The sequence below is a fragment of the Phycodurus eques genome, chromosome 10 (genome assembly GCF_024500275.1).
Source record: "Phycodurus eques isolate BA_2022a chromosome 10, UOR_Pequ_1.1, whole genome shotgun sequence".
Classification (NCBI taxonomy): domain Eukaryota; kingdom Metazoa; phylum Chordata; class Actinopteri; order Syngnathiformes; family Syngnathidae; genus Phycodurus; species Phycodurus eques.
The window spans coordinates 23,002,011-23,019,368 of record NC_084534.1 but is presented as its reverse complement, the minus strand read 5'-3'; the positions used below and the strand labels follow the sequence as shown (position 1 = coordinate 23,019,368).

At 42.9% G+C, this 17,358-nt stretch overlaps 1 protein-coding gene across 1 annotated transcript in view; it reads left to right on the top strand.

Moving 5' to 3' along the window:
* The first annotated feature begins 13,464 nt into the window (after positions 1-13,464).
* LOC133409101 (protein CBFA2T2-like) overlaps positions 13,465-17,358 on the top strand; it is a 29,274-nt gene continuing 25,380 nt past the window's right edge. Inside the window, exon 1 of the mRNA XM_061688672.1 lies at positions 13,465-13,747. The gene's annotated coding sequence lies outside the window, so the exon portion shown is untranslated. The remainder of the gene's footprint in view (positions 13,748-17,358) is intronic.

The window sequence follows — 17,358 nt, the reverse complement described above, 5'->3', positions numbered from 1 at the left end:
GCGCACACGAACAGAGTGTCGGCGCAAAGCCCGCCGAAGGCTCTATCTGCTGTCAGGCCAGGTGTTCCCCTGTTCGCTGCCAGATGAGCCACCTGCACATCACAGGTGTGATGGCCGCCAGGGAAGTGAACAACACAGCTGCTGCAGTGGCCTCGGGGACAGCCCCTCTTCCGCAGAATAAAAAACAAAAAACACACACACAAGATGGAAAGCTTATACTGAATGGTAGCAGGAAGTATAGGATAACGCAGTGTTGTCAACGCCTGACTTTCTTCTCTCTGCAAATGACAGAAAATATGTGTTGTGGTTCAGACCAGAGTGTTATGACTCTTGACGCTGCATGTAAGTGCATTTATTACTGATATTTGGGAAGAGGTGATATTTTGGGCTCGGCTTTCCTCTCCTTTAAGATGAATTTAATTGCCCTGAAGAGTAACAAAACAGATGGAAGCTTGTTTTTTTTTCTCTAAAATGAGCTGAGGAAAGTTGGCGGTTGCTCCAGGATTGGAATCCTTATCATTTTTGTCCAAGATGTAATTGGCTGGTGACCAGTTCAGTCTGTATCCCGCTTCTCTCGCCAAAAGTCAGCGAGGAGAGTTTAGGCTGACCAGTGACTAAATGAGGACAAGTGCTGTAGAAAAAAACTTTTTCATTCATTGGAGAATTTACTGCTTGCAGTTTGTTCAGTTTCATTTTAAAATCCATTAAATATTTTCGCATATACAAAAAAGAAAATACATTTTTCATTTTCTTCCTTTATGTATCCAATGTGAACCGAACCTTGACCTCGAAACCAGGGTACGTACCGAGCCGTGATTTACAGTCGCTAATGCCGACATAAACAAACTTGCATGAAATTACAGTTCCAGTTTCCCAAACCAGGCACACCTCCAGCACGAGGCGAGGTGAGTGGATTTACTCACTGTATGTGTTATGACTGTGTGTGGGCCTCGGCCAAAGCGCTCTCCCTCCCCAAACATGGACTTGTTTAGAGAAGCGTCCGTGTTTATGTGCCAACGCGGACATGACGCCAGCGGCACGCAGCATGTTCCTGCTATCTTTTCCACCCCAATTATCCAAAACCGCTGCGCTTACAGCTTTAAAACCGCTGAGATCCTCCGATGGATGTCCACAACAGTGCGTGCGGTTTGGCCAAGACAGCAAGAGGTGTATATCGTTTAAAGCAGGGGTTCTCAAACATTTTGGGTCCACGTTCCTTTTTATTGGGGAGAATCTTTTTTCAGCGAACCTCTCAGAATCCTAATGCATGTATTTACTTATGTTTGAGCTGCAACTAACGATTATTGTAATTATTGCTGAATCTGTCGGAAAAGAAAACGTTTCAAATTTCCATCGATGTATTTAAAAACAGGACATTATTTCAAATTGACTGAGATATATATATACATATATATATATATATATATATATATATATATATATATATATATAATATGATTGAGTAAAATATATCAGTTTGCTTTCATGGAAATCAGAGAATTTCGAGAGTCTGACATTCTGACAGTTAAACAGGGTCTCTAAACAATTAATCAATTATCACAATAGTTGTTGATTGCTAATCGATTAGTTCTTCCATCTCTAATTTATTTTTGGAGCATTTTACCCAAAACCTATTTGACCGGGTTAATAGAAAGGGACTAAATGAAATTCAATTCAGTTTATGTTAGTCGTACAGCGGTGCCCTTGAAAACACTTATTTGTTTCATACCTTTACCCCTCCCCCATGTTTTAAACACATTTAAACTTGTTAAGAAAACACAACTTATTAAAACACTCTTTTTAAAGTATTCCTTAGCTCCTGTTCGCACTCTCACGCTGTCAACAAATTACATGTAACATCACTTTGAGGAAATTAAGAGTATCTCGCTCTTGCAGTTCTCCAAATAAGAGGCAACGCGTGCTTGCTTCAAGTTGTTTATTGGTCACACCCAGTCAAGGTTTACGATAAAACTGACACACAAAACAAAAGAGAATTAAACATTGTGTATTTAAATATGTATGTTCAACCAAACCAAATAACTTCTTCTAAAGGAAGTTCGATACCTTCATGCTAAAATATCATGTAAAACCACTAGATGAGCTAAAAAAAAATTAGCATTTATGTTTGGTACTTATAAACCGTCAAGCATATATTTTCTGATCTGGGTTGATGACCTTCTCTGCCTCTTCTTCTTTCTGCTAATCACGCTGCATATCTTACAGTAGACTTCAGTGCTGCCCGACTTGTTGTGGCACTAAGTTTGCACGACACTGAAGGCAAGCAATTCTTTATTCCGACATGTCTGTATAGTGTAAAAATCTGGAAAAACAATCACTTAAAAATCCATGATATACCAGGGGTTCATTTTTTGTTTGTTTTAGTGCTGCTCTGGTACCTATATGCACTTTTTAAAAATACCTGACATAATAATTGATTGCAAATTATTTTGCGGACCCCAAAGTTACGGTTTGTGGATCCCATTTTGAGATCCACTCGTTTAAAGACGGGGGGGTGGACTTTGGCGCCTGGCTGCACACTTGGCCTCCCCGTTTGGAAACTTTCGGGGAAGATGCTGCCAAGAGAGCGTGTGACCCTGCCGCTCATAAAAAAATGGAAGCGCACATGCAGCAACTCTTTGGCTCACACTTTCACACTCACTTCCTACCCTCCCCTCACTAGAAACCCACCCCAGCCCTCACCCTACACCATACACAAAAATACCTGCATCTCTCATTTTAACCCATCTCTGTCATTCACGCACGGGCACGTTGCAGCCACCCCCGCCTCTCTCGCTCTCTCTCTCAGAGTGTAACAGGAGATCTGAGGGTTTTCCGTGGGTGAGTAGGTGGGTCAGGCCTTTCTTAAACTAATGGCTCCCAGCAGTGTTGAATAGCCAGACACGCTGGAGCCGAAGCCTGAGGTTTTGGAATGCCACTGCCGGCTCAATGCCTGCCTTTCATCGGCACCAAGTCGGTGGAGGAAAAAGCGAGGGAGTGCATGAGACGGAGAGGGAGTAAAGGGAGGAGGAGGGACCAATTTGTTTTGGGTGATGTGAGGCTGGCTGAAAAGGAGGGTACAATGAATTGTGGAGGGGGGGGGGCAAAGAGAGACAGAGGGAGAGAGGAGTGATAGGGCTAGTAAGATGTTAGGAGTGGGTAAAGTACCAGTCGTTTGGGAACCCCCAATGATTGCCCCCTCATCCATCCATTTCCTTTACCGCTTCTCCCCACTAGGGTCACGGGCGTGCTGGAGCCTATCCCACCTATCTTCGGGCGGGCGGCAGGGTATTCCCTGAACCGGTTGCCAGCCAATCGCAGGGCAGATTGCCCCCTCATTTGTTTGCAATGCCTTTGGGGTGGGCAGCGAACGAAATTTAGTCAGAAACGGGGGCTGTAGTCAAACGATCCATTTATCCATTTTATATATCGCACTTGTCCTCATTAGCGTTGCGGGTGAGCAGGAGCCTAGCGTCGCTGACTTTTGACGAGAGAAGTGGGGTCCACTCTGGACTGGTTGCAGGTATAATTTTACATCCTTCCAGTTTCCTCAGCGCGTGTCCTTTTTTGGGTCTCGGCCGAGCTGGAGCTTACCCCAACTGACATTTGGTGAGAGAAGTGGGGTTCACACTATACTGGTTGCCAGTCAAACACAGGGCACATCCATCCATCTATTTTCTATACTTATTCTCCTCATTAGGGTCACGTGTGCCAGAGCCTCTCCCAAGTGACTATGGGTGAGAAAAGCGAGGTACGCTCTGATGTACGTCATCGTCAGGGTTCTACGTCCGGTCGTCAAGGTAACAAATCCCACTGGCAAGGAGCTGCTGTGGGCCACAACTTAAACCCAGGCGCTCACACGTGAACTAACCTGCTCCATTTCCCGACATCACTCAGTAAGCCAAGCCCATTAAAGGCACACATCTAACACGGGAATATGCCGGTATGTAGAGTGATTACATTTCTTAAAACCCGTTTATTTGTTGACATTATTATGTTTTTATACAATATAGTGTATGTCTATGTTATAAACTCAAAAGTGTTGGGGAGCAGGGTCCCGGAGGCCATAAAAGCTAGCCGAAGTGAACTCAGTTCTCTAAATCAGCCTTGAACACTTGGAAAAACATGAAATGCGTGTGACCTCCGAAGGCAACGCGGTGCGGTAATGGCTGCTAATGTGTTCCACGGAAACAACGCTGACGGCGAGTCAATTAGGATTTGTTTCCCAGGGCAACGTCACACAATTGGCAGCGCTTATAATGGTCGAATTAGCCTCAAGTCTAAGCAGACCCAACGACTTTGACACGTCATTAAACACCGCGGCGGGAGTTTGAGTTCAGAAAAGCCGCTTTGCCGGCCAGTTCCTTCCAGCAGCGGTAAACATGGTGCCCTAATGGTGTTTTACAAGCAACATCGGGACGACAGTTGTTGGATCGGGAACTCTTGAGTCCACCGCAGAAGCATCCTAAAGTAAATGACTTTTTATTGCCATTGTTTCTTCCTTTAGCACAAAATGTTGCCATGCCACCGCCGCAGCATAATGGGACGTTAAATGGATTGCGGCCAGTGTGGTTTTTCCAAAATACAAACGTTGACTCAAATATTCGCACTTGGAAGAAGTGAGGGGTGATGCATTATTTGTTAGGTGGTTATTTTGCAAAACAACATCTAGCGCCATTTTATATTACTCGCTTCACAAGCTGTGCTTTTCCATTAGAGGTTCAAAATACAGTGGTGCCTTGAGATACGAATTTAATTAGTTCCGTAACTGCAAATACTCGAATCTCAAATCAACTTTTCCCATTGAAATGAAAGGAAATGCCATTAATTTGTTCCAGCCTTCCCAAAAAAACAACATGAATTGTTGAAATGTGTATTTTAATTTGGAAAAATAGCATTCCATAATATTGTACTTTAAATAAAACACAATGGCATAATTTAATCCAATTAAAGAGAATTAAACAGTTTTTGTCACGCTGCATCAATTGAATGCTGCTCCTTCTGGTGTGCCCACCTTGACCCCCTGGGGGCAGTTTTAGACAGCCAGGCTGTCAATTAGACTAATTGACTAATTAATGTTCACTGAGGCATTATCAGGCAGTCTGCAGCAGCCAATCGTATTGCAGCGGGCCGTGCCGTGCCTAGAACTCATGTGGGACTCATAACAATGCTTCATTCAGTAATCGAAACTCCTCTCTCAGCTAATCAGTTCGGCAGGAATATAAATCGTTCTACACAGAGGATGAAAAATATACTGTATGACTGTGAGTACTCTTATATTCTCTGTCTACATGTTGTTGCTGCAATCGTGAGGAAGTGCTGCAAACAATAACACAACAATGTATCCCCCTACTTAAAACCAGCTGACAAAATATGAAGTCAAAACAAATGCAGGCAGAGGAAACACATCATCTGAGTAATAATCAAAAGATCAGAAAAAATGACCGATACCTCCATGATGCAATGCGGCACGATGACACCTTCTCAAGCCCTACAAGAAAATGCTGAAACTCACGCATGGATTGCTTTGTGTGGGCAATCAATTCCAGGAAATGACCACCATTTGTAACCGTATCAAAGCTGTGACAAAATTTTGTCAGGGAAAAAAAAATCTCAAACTAATTGTCCGAAAACTGGGGCATACAAAAAACAAGGTTTCACAGTACCACTCAGTGTTGCCACAAAAACTTCAGACATCTTCTGTTAGAAAGCAAAACAAATGTCAGGAAGAAAACCAGAACTTTATTTGGAATTAATCATACGCACGTTAAATGGTGCTAGGTGTGTGCTGACCCCTAAATAACCTGAGTTTCAATCTGATTGGTTAATTTTGAACAAAGCTACATCCCCAAAAATAGTAGGAGGGTGTGCACACTTGTGCAACCACATCATTTCAGTTGTTTATTTTTTTTCTTCCGCTCTTGAACATATTTTATTTTTCAACTGAACTGTACAGGTTATAGGTCACATTAATGGTGGAAAAAGTTTGGAAGCGATTTATCTTGGTCTCATTTATATACCTGGCATTTGAACAAGGGTGTGTAGACCTTTTCTATCCGCTGTATATCTGCACATGGAGACACTTTTAAGTGAGAGAATAACGGTGTTTTTGGCCGCGGGGCGAAGAAAAGTCCATTCGGTTGTGAATCCATCGGGCCACGCTGCTTACCAGAACTGCTTTGTGGCTTCTTAACTGCTCTTTAACTCAAAGTGCAGGAGGAAGAATAGATTTTAAATGAGCGCCTTTATTTCGGGGAAGCGCATTCCTTTCCCGCGTCCTTTCGGAGACGAACAAAGCTGTTTTGTATTTACGTCACCTATCATTCATTTCATCCCTGAATGATGACCCCCCCCCCCCCCCCAAAAAAAAAAATCCTTTTATTTAATCTCTTCTTATTTTTCCGTTACAGTAAATGGACCTCTGGACAATTACGAGGCTTCGAAGTGATGTGTCCCTCTACGATAAACACATTGCAGAGGAAGTAATGGATAAATATGTGCAAAATCAGACAGTGAAATCTGCGGCTGTATCAGATTAGTGAACATTGGGATAGTGGGTGTGGGGGGGGATTAGGGAGGGAAGCCTTGCCAGTAAGGTGGTTAGAGTGGATCAAAGGGAGCAGTAATGAAAAGTTCTGATCTGAAAAATCAAACAAATGTGTCGTGTTATCAGTGGAGCCGGAAAGTCCGGGAAAAGGAGGCGAGCGGGAACACTTTAGGATCCACGTGACACTTAACGTGACGACTCATTTACTGACAGACACTGCTCAACCACGCCAATGTGCCATTCATAAGTGGCTTTTTCTGGTTGAAACCAGGAGTTATGGACGTTTTCCACAAGCGTAGCATTTTCTTGTTGATGGACAAGTGATTGAGAATGGTCAGTGACGTCATCAACGAATAGAACTTCTTAATTTCTTAATTAATTTCTTAAATAAATTAAATTCTTAATTTAGAATTTCTTAAGAAATACTGTCAGAATTTCTTTTTTTTTATTATTGAGAACCTTATTATGAGACATTTGCACTGGTGGCAAAATTTCTGGAATTTTTCTAAAGTTGAAAATTAACAGAAATATATGGGATTATTGGGAATATAGGGGAATTTGCAAAATGGAACCTAAATCCATCCATCAATCCATTTTCTGAGCCGCTTCTCCTCACTAGGGTCGCGAGCGTGCTGGAGCCTATCCCAGCTATCTTCGGGCCACAGGCGGGGTACACCCTGAACTGGTCGCCAGCCAATCGCAGGGCACATATAAACAAACAAAAATTCACACTCACATTCACAGCTACGGGCAATTTCCAGCACCTAGTGAGGAGAAGCAGCTCAGAAAATGGATGGATGGATGATACATAATTGGATTTGACTTAATATTTTCAAGAAGACGTGTATGCGAATAATAATTTTTTTTATTAATATTATTTTTAGATATTTTTTAGTATTATTATACACTGTAGTATTTGTATTATGGGGTGAAATCTCGAGATTTAACAAAAATTTTCTACCCCTTTGACTAATTGTTTTGTTTTACTCTTTATCGTTACCATTCACAGAATTCTCCATAGTGCTGAAAATGCTGATCTTAAAACACACACCCAAAAAAAAAAAAAAAAACATTCACGCCGTGTGGGAAGCGTTAAGTAAAACTCCAGGAAACAGTGGCTGGAAAAAGGATTAAGAGTGGCACCATAGCAGCTTTTCTTGAGCCCAAAAAGATCTCTGTCATCATTTTAAAGCCATTTGGCTGCTATTCTCCCAGTTAAATCCCATTTATTTGAAGGGGGAAAAAAATACCCAGGAGAAACTCGGTCTGGTAGAAGAAGGCAATAACTGGAGACCTTCATCAAGGCTTTTATAACCTTGCGACTATTCTAATAAGATGCCTGTAGTAGACGGTCCAACTCAATGTGTTGGAAAAATTGGCAGGGTGGCTGACAAAGAATACAGACATTTTAACTCAGCTTCCTCACAACACCACTGCTGGGCTAAAAATCGTAAATGTTCAATATTTATGATTGCAAATCCTTATGTGTGGTCAACACCCAGTTTGATCATTCTCCCTTGCGGTCAAAGTCAGCAGATATCCGATTACCGGATATCTTTAAACAATTATCTTGAGCAAGCAGTTATTATATATTGGGTATATTAAAAGTTATTGAAGAGTTGTGATTGTCGGTGGAGTTTTCGTTATATGTGGTGTATTGTGTTGGTCATCTTGAGTGTACCAAACACTATCAGAACAGTAAGAATACACACAGTGATTGGGGTGTGGGGTCTAACAATTTAAAAATGGTTAAGATGTTAAAAATCAATGTCTGTGTGTAGTCTGTTTTAGTATAAAATCAAGTTGTTTTGGTTGCATTTACAAGCAATCGTGTGGTGAGTCACTGAGTGTTCTGCAAGAACATCAGGTTCTCATTTAGTGAGAATTGCTTACTAATACAGTATGTTTACTGTCTCCAATTCAGCATTTTTAATGTTCAGCACTTTTCCTTTTTTTCTCTCGCGATTTCAACCCTTTGAACAAAAAGTTCCGCCAAAAGCCCACCAAACACGACACGTGTTTTCTCTCTCGGCGTCCGGCCGCGCTGCTGATGAGGCCCGAGAGGGAGTTTTTTTTTTTTTTTTTTATGAGACGTTATGTTGCAGTCCTCGGCTGTTGATTAAATTACAAACTGGTAGCCAGTAAATCACAATCCACCTCTATTTTCTATATTGCTTGTCGTCCTTGGGGTCAGGGGTGACCTGGAGCCAATCCCAGCTGACTTTGGCGAGAAAAGTGGGATCCACCCTAGACTAGTTGCTAGCCAATCGCAGCTAATCAGGTGCATTCCATTTCTAATTTCAGATGGAATACTTTAATATGAATAACTTTGCTGTTTTTACTCCTTTTGGTAGTTTGAAATGTACTCCTTGCTGTTGATAATGAGCTAGTAGGACTTTCCTTATAATGTCGTCACACTCTTTCGTTAGATTCTTATGCAAAGGTGAAGGCATGAGGCTGTTTCTTTTTCACATGTGCATATACACATATATACAATGGGAGGAAAACGTATGCGAATCCTTTGGAATTTCTTAGATTTCTGGTCATAATATGTGGCCTGATCTTCATCTAAATCACAAGAATAAGCAGAATCTGCTTAAATTTATACCACACAAACAATTATATGTTTTCATATTTTTTAAAGAAAATAATATCTAAATAGACATGGGACAGGGTGGAAAACGGAAGTGAACCTTTAGGCTACAGATTCTCCAAGAGCAAATCAGAGTCAGGTGTGAGCCAACTTGGAGTCCAATCAATGAGGCAAGAGTGCATATCTGGCCACTAGAAAACATACACCCAGTTAGAATTGTCTCTTGTCCCTTGGAAACCATGCCCCAAATTGGATAGGAGGTTGTCCACTTTGTTTGGAAGCATATCCAGGTTGGACTTGTTTTCTTTAAGTAGTTTCGCTTTTGTTTTTAGACTTTGGAATCACGTTTAATATTGTGATCACCCTTTGGTATCACCTTTTTCGGGGGCCTCTACATTCCAGAAAACTCAGCACTTTTGGCAAGCACGTGCATCCAAAAGAAAATGTATGTATTGTTGACCCCCCCAAAACGAACCCGGTAGCACCCCCAGGAAAGTTTGAAAAAAAGTATCCCTTGACACCTGTTTCAGTGTTCAATGCAAAATTGCATGGACATGTGTCATAACAGGATGCATGAAAAAGACTCAAGGCTCTGAAGTGAACAGGAAGTTGGGCATTTTGGTTTGAAGCAGCCGTTTGAGTGAATTCCAGAGGTTGTACATTGATGAATTCGCCCAAATGAGCCTGAATCAGGAGTAGGTGTCCTAGACAGATGGGTGATGCTAAGTTGCCAAGCTTTTTAGGTGGAAACGTTTTATATGGGGGGAGCATGGCGTCAAAGTTTGATGATCATTTCAAATATTCCGCCATGAAAAAACAGGGAAAGTCTGTCTTTTTTCCCCAAAACCGATTATTTCAACAGGGCTGTGTTCACTTTTGTTACCCACTGTATTTGCATAATGATCATTTCTCAGATCCCCTACTGCCTCTTTTTCTTCTGTCCTTTTGTAAGAGGACGGAGAAAAAAAATTGCTGTTTATGTTTTCTAAAAGGGGAAAATTGTAGAGGGAGCGTGTGAACCGAAACAGATGCCGCACACACTCTCTTGTTCTGTCTTCATCTGGCTACACACACACACACACACACGTACACAATGGCAAACAGCTGCGACGCCAGGAAGACGGACCAGTGCAAGATTGCTTGAATGCAACACGCGTGATTACGCTCGCTTTTTTTCGGGGGGATCAATGGGGTTCTTGGTGAAGGTGGAGAGTAAGCTGGAATTGTTCCAAATTGGGACAGCTGGAGATGTGACACATTATATTTTCAGATTCAGCATTAGTGGTAAACTCAATAGCGTTCTTGGTTAAAGCCGAAAGTAAGCCATACTTCAAAATGAATGGGCTTCATAGGAAAGTTTAAATGGGGGGGCAATAGGGCTCTTGGTTAAATTAAGGTAAACTATACTATGAAAAATGAATAAGGTTCCCACTCATTAACAGAAAGTTAAAGGTGGAATTGTTTGAAATTGTGCCAGACAGAGAAATTACATCAACTACCTTGTCCATAGTGTGTTGGTGTTCCTGTAAAATCAATAGGGTTGTCGTTTAAACGGCCACAACGCGACTTTGCTTGACTTGCTTCGCATTTGCTCTAAATATGCCTTTATGCGTCAACAGTCACACCGCTGCAGTCGCTATCGGTCCTACAGCATCAGATGCAAGGCCTTCCTCATTCGCGCATCACTGCCCCCCCATCCTCCCTCCCATTTTCCCCGTTGTCTCCCCTCATCCTCCCTCCTGCTCGCCACCACCTGGCGTTGCCTCTGAGCCTGCTGGCTGACCAGATGCACTCTGAATAGAGGAGAGGAGTCGAGGCCAGGTTATTACGGATGATGATTCACACAAATTCGTTTTTTTGTGTTTGTGCGTGCGTGCCATACAGTACGTGCGGGTTCGTGGGGACACCTGGTCGTTACACCAAACAGGAAGTGGCTTGTGTCCGTGGGAATGCGGCTAACCGGCCGTCTCTGTTCGAGTTCATCCTGGAGTTGTTTGATGGGGTTTAGGTCAGGGGTTCTTCCAAGCATGCCTTCAACCCAGGGGTGTCCAAACTACGACCGGGGGACCAGTTACGGCCCGCCATCCATTTTTTTGGCAGCCCGTGGCATTGACTAAAATAAACATTTGACACTGTCGTTTGCCTGCATTGAACTACAATGTGTGGCAAGGCAGGAGAAGAGAAGAAGAATAAATTCATTCTCATATCTTTCTTAATTCCATTTTCCACTAATCACATCATTCGGTAAGATCAAGGTCAGCTTAGTACAGAGTGCTCCTGTTTTAGTTAATTGACAAGCGTCTTGTCTGTGATTTTTAAGAAACTGTCAGATGTCTAATGTACATAAAACATGATGTATGAGTGAGCTGAATGGTAGTTAGCGTTTTTTTACCTAAAATGGAAATCTCTAGCGTGCTAATGCTAATCACGATTGCTAACCATTTAGCCTTAACCATTTTGTTGTCTCAAATTCTTGATACCAAATTTACACCATACACTCAGTTCTAGCATATGCAGTTTAAGGATAGAAGTCAATCCCTCATAAATGGGAAAAGAATGCGTGTTAGTAGTAAAAATAAATAAATAAATACAATTCTAAAAAGACTCGATAGTGACAGAGTAATAAATACCAAGAAGCAAAACAGCCACCAGTATAATACTCCGACACCGTCCTTCCACTGGAGCCGCACCTGAATATCAACCAAGGCTGATTGCAGAGAGGTGCAGCTGGCTGATTGCAGGCAGGTGTGGCTCACGGACTCCGCCCACCAATTAAGCAGGCCAGACTGTGTGCAGAAAGAAAACACATTACCAGCAGGCCAAAACACAGAACATGAGAAATTACATGCAATTGAAAAGAACTGACAGTTTTTGTCACACTTTGCAACGATAGAAAGGACATTGTGCTGCTGCTGCCTCGGCCACCTGGGGGCAGTATAAGACAGACAGACGGAGCTACTGTACATGGACGTCCGTACAGTATAGACGTCTTAGATCCTCTCAGCTCCTCGCAGAAGATAAAGAACATATGACTGTGAGTACTCTTATATTGAATCTCTAAATGTGGTGCTGCACCGCTTTTGTTTAAAAATGTATTTTTGGAAGGCTCCTCTTTCAAGGCTATGGACACTGTTATACCGTTATAGTCCACAGTCTCCACTTTGCTGCAGCACGTCATTTTTCTTACTGCCCTCAGTCAGCGTCATCTTGTCGTTGCGTGTTCCGACTGATGCGTTCAAATGCGGCTTGTTTCAAGGCAGTATCCCGGTTACTCAATTTCAGTGCCTTTTGCTGTGTTATACTCCGCAGTCTCTGCTTTGCTGCGGGACTCGTGTCTTCCAGCACCGAGTCTCCTCTCGAATGTTGTTTGTTAGCCTCTTCTACTGACTGATGCGTTCAATGCGGCGTGCTTTTCACATTTTTCCGCTTAACCTGTTTCTGTGCCTTAGCTCTAGACACGGCACCGTTATACTCCACAGTCTCCACTTCGCTGCAGGGCACCGTTTTTTGTTTCGTCTCAGATCAGATTTGTGGAAAAGTACGGTAAATGAAGTATGTATCTACAGTATTTATCTAAAAAGAAGACCCTCAGTCTCCCCCCCAGTTGTTGTTTTTTTTTTTTTGTTAGCATGTGCCCTTCCGGGCAATGCATTCAATGTGGCGTGTTTTGTTTCCAGCGACTCCTTGACTAACTTGAGGAAGCGTTCCCTTGACTTTTTACTTTTTGTCCATGTAGTATACTTGTGCTCTGATGACTGAATAATTGAGTATTGTAGTGCCTTCCACGTGTCACCTACGTCATCAAAACAGATCCATGTTCTTCTGTAAAAGAAACAGTGGGGGTTTTGGGGTAGGGTGCTGCCATTTATCTCCACCTGTTTGTCTCTTTGGGTGCATAAATCAGTCGGCGATTTAAGTTTAACTTGCGCCGGGGGAGGAGGCGAGGAGAGTGATTCAGGCTCCTCAAGTGTGTGTGTGTCCCTACATTCACACCAACGGTGGCTGAGACAAAAGGGTATCAATGAGACGGAAAAGGGGGGTGGGGAGGGGGTCTAACATTCACACACATGTAGATGAGCACACTTTTGTCACCCTTGGCACCGCCTCTTGTTTAGCCTTTAGGTGCCAAAGCAATTAGTTATGTTAATTGCAGGGTCCATCATATTGAATGGAGGCACTCCTGGATGCTTGCTTGGCCAGGAGCCATACTGTGAGCAGGAGGAGGAGGGGGTTGTGACGTCACTCCGCCGCGGGGGCGGGGCTTAGGGCGCGAGTGGCAGGGTCTGCGCGGCGCGGGTGCGTGGAGGCTCAGAAGCTGCGAGCGCGCACGCCGAGGAGGACGTAAATAGAAGACGAAAAGGCTCCCAGAGAAGAGGGCGGGGGGACGTGAACGCACCACAGCATTGAACGCATGTGTGTGCGTGTCGCTCCATCTGGGTGCCATCTGCGTCCTCACATTTGTGGGAATGCAAACACACGCGTGACACATGCGGGAGAGGCAAAAAAAAAAAAAGAAAAAGGCAGCGGATAAGGGCGAAGAAGAAGCCACAAGTGCAGCTTTTGGACTTTCTCTGCAGGACTTTGAACGCGTGGACTCTACTAGAGAGGAGGTAGGAGCAAAACCCTCTCCAAATGAATTGCCTGCACGCGTGCGTGTGTTTTGTTTGTGTGTGTGTGTGTGTGTGTGTGTGTGTGCGCGCAGCTTGAATTCCCTTGTGCTGCCCTGCACTGTGCAGATGGTGCAGCCTCATCTTGTCCTCTTTATCCCCCCAACCTTGTCCTCTGAGCTAATGAGGAATTAATGTACAGCGCAACACAATCTGTTGCTGGTGGCTGCAAATTGTTCGTATAGAAACAAAAATGTAAATTGAATCAGTGAGTAATTTACTGTATAGGCTATGGAACATAGTGTTAACAAAAAAAAGAAAGAAAAAAATAATCAGTGCAATGTAAAGTGTAAAAAGAAGTGACCTACGGTGTTTTTTAACCTAAATACAGTCTGTGCCTTGGAGGTGAGTCTCATCACATAACAGTTAAAAAAAAGAAAAAGAAGAAGAAGTCACCTAAGCTATTGTGAAACTTAAAAGAATAAATAAATATTCATTCTTTGATGTCATGCAGAGCGAGATTCCTTTTTGTGTCCGGGAGGCGACTCTCCTCCTATAAAGACCTAACCGCAACTCAACATGACATTGCCAACTTTTTATTAATGATTGCCGACGTAGCCAAAGACCTGAAAATCACTTTCCTCCGTCCCATTTCCATCTTTTTTCTTGTTATTTTTATATGAATTTAATGGCAAGCTTTCCAGAACATGTTGATCGAATTCCAAAAATGTTTGACATTAGTACATCATTGGAATTCCGAGGTTCCCTTTACTCACACTTACATCGTCTCCTTTCACACTGTATATCTTGTACACACTCCTTATTTCCCCCTCCCCAAAGATCGTGCAAATCAACCGCCTTCGGCCAGCACTCTTGACTGATGTCACGCGTGAAAGAAAGCGAGCAAGAAAGAAAAGCACTTTCACTCCCCTCAGCTGTCATTTCCTCCCAATAGTCATCACTTTTATTTTTCCATGTGGCAAACAGAGCTGAAGAAAGCAGTCCAGGGGAAAAGACACGTGTGCATCTGTTGTATGCTGTCCAGGGCATATGGACTCAGGGCGGGCAGGCAATCCGCTTTGTGCATCTTATGTGTCAAGCTGTTGCACAACAGCGATGTTTTTTTGTATGATGCGAAAGGATTGGAGGTTTGTTGTTACTTGCATGGAATGGACGAGGTCATGTGTGTGTTTGGGGGGGGGGCTTGGAGTGGGTGGGTGGGGGATAGATAGGGAAAACACAGAAGAGACCTGGCGAGCATCACACCGGGACTGTTCAGCAGAGATAGGAGCGACAAACTGTCGGCCGAACCAGATGGAGGCCCCCCCCCCCCCCCATCTGGTCTGCTGGCCAGCGTCAGCCTCCTGACAGCACCCACCGGTCGTTGTGTGATGCCGCATGGAAAAGCACCACAGGCCGAAAGAATCGCACAATAACCAACTAACTAACTAATTATAAAAATCAAGAAAGAAAACTGGGTCCAATCTCAGCGTTTGTGTGGATTTTCTTTAGGTACTTCAGCTTCCTCCCATAATCTAAAAAAATCCAAGTTAGGTTCATTTAAAGACTCTAAATTAGAGGTGCAACAATTAATCGACAACTAATCGATTATCAGATTAATCTGACTATTTTGATAATCGATTAATTGTTTAGTGACATTAACTTAAAATTGTCAAAATTCTCTAAATTTCAGACGTTCAACAATAAATATACTCAAATTTCTGTAGCAAACGGATCTTTTGATCGATCCAAAGAAGACATTTGCAAAAATCTGCTTTTACTTTGGAAAACAATAATCAACATTTTTTGCCTATTTTCTGACATGTTACGGACAATAACTGAATCATACTCAATTTGTTTGTCCATTTTCTGTCCTGTTTTTAAAGGGATGCAAAGTAGTTTTTTTTTTTAAATCCGATTCATCGAAAAACTAATCGACAGATTAATTGATTATTCAAATAAAATTGTTAGTTGCAGCCCTACGCTAAATTATCCATTGGTGTGATTGTAAATATAGATGGTCGTTTGTCTAAATTTGCCCTGTGATTGATTGGTGACCAGGCCAGTGTGGATCCCACTTCTCTTGCCAAGAGTCAGCTGGGATGGGCTCATGAGGAACAAGTGCTATAGAAAATGGACAGATAGATGTTTGTTACTGCGCTTGTAGTCTTGTTTACCGTACCACTTTTATCGTCATCTTGTAAGGTTCTCGTTAGACTGCACAGGTGTACTATTGTTATGTCTTGTTGAAGTTTTCGTGCCACGTTCCCCGCGGCTAACTTTCCCCACAAACCAAACAGTAAAGGCAGACCACCACCGCTAATATCAAAAGAGCTGATCTACACGTCGCCCCCCCCCCCCCCAACTACCGCCACTGCCACCCACCATCCCTTTTTTCCTGTAAACACAGGCGCATACAAGCAGCGTGGAGCAGCTGCTTTAGAACCGGGGATGCAGGAAGTTCTCTATTAGTTCCAGTGGCAAGGGCTGTGATATCTGACCCCCAAGGATGGCAATTGGAGGGGGGGGGGGGTCTCGCTGGCGTGACCCGAAAACGCCCTTGTCATGTCATATTCGGCAGCGACTTCTCAAAGACGACGGCTTCAGACGATGGCGTTGAAGTGATGGATGTGTGTCAGAGAGCATCCGGCGACCTCGTTGACATCGTGCACGGGGGTCCGGTGACCCTTGGCCGGCTCCTCCACTGCCACTCGGTGACCCGGCAAGAAGTTGTTATGGTCTGAAAGGAAAAGCTCCAGTCAGAGCTTGGATGACTCTACTGAAGTCCAGGAGACATCATTAACTTCCCATTTTAGCTTTTTTTCACATCAGATCATGTCTGCTGATTCAAAAATAAAAAATATGATTCATGTTTATCAAGAGTGGTTCCAGGCCTTCCCACGAGGATGTTTTTAATTAGCTCTGCTCCAGTCCAGACATCTTTAAAACGATCAACTTTTCTCCATCAGCCTCGCCACCGATTAACTTGACACACCAGATGGTTTGTGTCCACAAATCCACGTGGGTTTAACCCTCCTGTTAAATTAGTTTCTCAAGATCAGCAATAATGCTCCTGGGCATGTTTAATAATCCTCAAATGTCAGGAATGAAAAAAAAAAATCCTGATGAACACGGTTTGAATCTCAATATTGACTCCATTACAATCAATTTTTAAGTGCTTTGCCATGGCAGATCATTTGATAATTGCGTGGATAATTTGCTTGTTTTTGTATTTTATTTAAAAAATACGTTAAAACTTGTTTTTAATGTCCTTATACATTGAATTAACCATTTGCATTGTACAGGGGTGCTCATTTTATGACGGTCCCAATTTAGGACATTTCAAGGCACTTGGTTACTGCTGCGCTGACTGTTTTTCATTTGATTGTTTTATATTTATGGCCTAGAAGTGCTTGTCATACAAATATTTCCTGTAATTATAACTTCCTGTGGTCCGACTTACACACAAAGTTAATTTATACCATAGAAACAGAACTCCATCATAAGCCGAGGGCCCCTGTGTATGTTGAAAACATATGGATGGAAGTAAGTAGACTGGGAATTATTTGTGATGTTCCAGTTAAGGAAAACAAATGACCCCTAAAAAAAGACTC